This window comes from Pyrus communis, chromosome 4 (assembly GCF_963583255.1).
Source record: "Pyrus communis chromosome 4, drPyrComm1.1, whole genome shotgun sequence".
NCBI lineage: Eukaryota > Viridiplantae > Streptophyta > Magnoliopsida > Rosales > Rosaceae > Pyrus > Pyrus communis.
This window is the reverse complement of record NC_084806.1, coordinates 6,528,077-6,531,630: the sequence shown is the minus strand read 5'-3', so window position 1 is coordinate 6,531,630 and position 3,554 is coordinate 6,528,077. Positions and strand designations below refer to the sequence as shown.

Below are 3,554 nucleotides of genomic sequence, written 5' to 3'. Positions count from 1 at the left end.
AAGGTGAGAAACGAGAAGATTGAGAGAGTTTAAATGTGGTTTTGTTTTTATTATGAGAAATCTTAATATTGAGGGTGTATTAGTACTTTTAAATCAAATTTTAGTTAGAATTATCATAAAACAAAAATAATTGCTATAATTCTTATAAGATCTAAAATATGATTACTTTTTCCAAATTTCCTGGTACTTTGACAAATGAAGCCTACTTGACGATTGAATCATTCCGCCTGTGATCAATTTCCTCATTTCCGCACTTTTACTCATTTCCACACTTAGGACAATATAGCTAATCATTAGACTTAAGAAAACAGTGGGCCCAGTGACACACCTTCCTGCGTTCAGTTTCTCCACATGTGGTTAGTAAATTGACTTTGATCAAGGCATGCATTATCATTGTGTGGACCATCAACAATGAATTAGATTCCCAAGAACCATTAACTGATTTTTTCAATACAAAGTGAAGCGTTTAGGCCATCTTCAACCAAGGGCTGGCCAGATGGTCATCTAGTTATCCAAGAAATTAATATTTTAATGAACAGTACATGACCATATTTGCCTCCATCTTCAACCGAGGGCCATAGGGCTCGTTTTAACCCTGTCACAAAAAATCATCTCCAACCGAGGGTCAAAGGACCATAGAGCCAAACATAATTTATTATTTAAAAACTACAACCTAAATTCAAATCCAATGGCTAAGTGACGTTAGCTAGTCGTTGGTAGCTGACATCATGCTGATGTCAGTTAGCAGTTGGATTTGAATTTTTTTTTTTGCTATAAATAGGGTGGATATTGGGCTATAATTCACACAACTTTGAATTTAATCTATTTCAATTCAATCTCTTTCAATTCAAGTTTGCAATGAATTCCAATTTTGGATCCTTCATAACTGTGGAGTTATGGAATTTTCCTTTTAGAACTCACTAGAAAATACGTCCGCGCGTTGCTGCGAGACTTGAATGCACCAGCTTTAACTGCATGAATAAGACACATTTAACCCGAATAAATTAAACATAATCATGAATGAATAGAAGGATAGATGAGTGAAAATAGTCGGTAAGATAAGCATCTTGATTTTTGTATACATTCAACATAACTGATATGAAAAGACATTGTACAATTAACAGAATGTTCTTGATTACAAAAGATGTGATTGCAAAAAATTGTCTGTTTCCATAAGAAACAGAAACAACATACAGTTCACACATATATTGCCTCTGAAGTTAAGATGGCAAAATATATGTCCTGTAGGCCAACGGCCTGTTTCAGCAGTTAACAAAAAACATTAAAAGTGTTCTGTTTTTGTTTCAGCAGCTAAGCTTTCAAGCACTAATGTTCAAAGAAAAAAAATGCAGGATGCCTATTTCGGTAAGAAACAAAAGCAAGATGCAGTCCAGACATATTTTACCCTGCAGTTAAGGTAGCAAAATATATGGCCTGTAGGCCTAGCACCTGTTTCAGCAGTTAACAAAAAACAAAATAACTGTTCCATTGTTGTTTCAGCAAGTTTTCAAGCACACAGTAACTCCAAGAAAACAGAATATTGGAAGATATAAAAACAGGGCTAATTTCAAGCATAAACTATCTCTCAAAAATTAATACCTCAAGTTTGTTTTCCCAATCTACACCATAAATATTACTTAAAATTGAACCAGCCTTGACAACAAACTGAGGAAGCTCCTTGAAAAAATATACGGTGCTGTAAAACACCCCAATAAGAAGAATAAAATAAGATGCCAAGAATTCATGAGCAGCTAATTATAAGCTAAAGGAAAGACGGTCTAGTGCCTAAGAACCAAGTGAAACTTTGCTTGCTATATATGGATATGCATGCTATAAGAAAGATTTATTCCCCCATGTAGTAGGCTGTTCTCTGTAATCTTAAGCTAACCCAAGTAGACTAATTATAATGATGCAAAATATATGTAAATCTGACTTTTTTTTTTTAACTGGGATTCGAAAGAATCAATACCTTGGCATATAACGGTCTTCAACAATTACTGCAAGATAATCCTTCTAGCTATGCAACAAATCCAAATTGAGCACCATCGCATAATCTTGGGCTTACATTGTGGAAAACAGAAGCACTGCCAGCGTTTAGAACAATCAACGTTACTTGCCAACATCATTAGAGAGTGAACAATTAGGACCATTTTTTCTGTCCAGCCATTTTAGTTGGCCAAACTCTATGTAATTGCTTCTAATAACAGAATATTCTGTTTGAAATGGAAAGCATAGTTCCTCTAAAAAAAAGGCTAGAATCATTCATACCTGCCAAACCAATAATAATCTGGTTCAAGATGTGAGAGACCATTTATTTCTGTGTAACCATCAGAAGTCTCACTCATCTGCCTCCCCCCTCCAATCCTCCAACAGATGTATAAATGAAACAATGAAGATATATGGGAACTCAAAAGGGTTAGACAAAATAGTACTTCTCTCTTAAAAATGCGGTTATCAACCCTTTTTACACATTTTTGTTAAAGTGTAACCTAATTGTTCATTCAATTACAATATCTGAAAACACCTCAAGTCAAGCCACCTGATTTTGGCAGTTGGGTGAGAAGGGGATGCTAATATATATTTCGAAAACAACATCATGCTTTTCAATCATTTTCATGGTTCTTACCAAAATTTAAAATCTACAGACAGTGAGGCATTAAGACAGTCAGAAAATAAACAAATATTAGATATAATTCCACATTCTAAAATAGATATCAGCAAGTCAAAAGTAAAAACATGAAAAAAGTAAGAAATTTGATATTGCAGTTAAAGACCCATATAAGTAATCTACAACTAAAAAGCTAGATATTAAACCTAAAATCATGTAATTATGTATGAAGCAGAGAATAATGCAGAGAGATTGTTTTTTATAGTGCTGCCAATGACAATTACTTTCTCATGAAAACAAAGAAAAGAGAAACAGAGGTATAAAAGTATATTGTTTTTTATAGTTGCAAACATTATGAATTCTGAAAAGAAGAAAAAACTACAAATAACACTTCAATCACGGACCTAAGCATCTAAAACGCGGCGGCCAAGATACCATTCAAGATAGGACTCAGCATCATGGATGAACTAACCAATCTGTGTCCCTGAGCTCACTGCAAGTCATATACACCCGACCAACTGGGCATAGGAGCATAATGAGGAAAACTTCCCGTATCCTCACTTAGAAGAAAATAATGCACGCATAATAGCCACATGGACCTCACGTATATAAATTGTTGTGGCAATAATTTGCAATAGAAAACATAGTTATAAATAAGATATACGAAATACCAACATTGCAATGGTCTTTTTTTTTTTTTTCATTCGATTGTACTGAAGCATGCATCTTAGTGGAGAACAATTAAGTACCACGTGAGGTCTATATAATGAAATGGGAGATTGAATACACTTGAGGAAACTGACAATTCAAATATGCACACTCCATAGTGTATCTTCACAACCAAAAGAAACGTTTATATATACGACATATGTTTGACATTGTTTTTCCCCGCTCAAATTGTCTTGAGAAAATTTGACTACATTGAGAATAAGCAAAAGAGTACTTT

At 34.1% G+C, this 3,554-nt stretch overlaps 1 long non-coding RNA gene across 1 annotated transcript; it reads right to left on the bottom strand.

Moving 5' to 3' along the window:
* Positions 1–1,094: 1,094 nt before the first annotated feature.
* Positions 1,095–2,354, bottom strand: LOC137730540 (uncharacterized). Its single transcript, XR_011068172.1, has 4 exons — positions 2,269–2,354; positions 1,970–2,084; positions 1,600–1,696; positions 1,095–1,449 (listed from the first exon to the last, which is right to left on the bottom strand). It is a non-coding gene; the product is annotated as an uncharacterized lncRNA (long non-coding RNA).
* Positions 2,355–3,554: the final 1,200 nt, after the last annotated feature.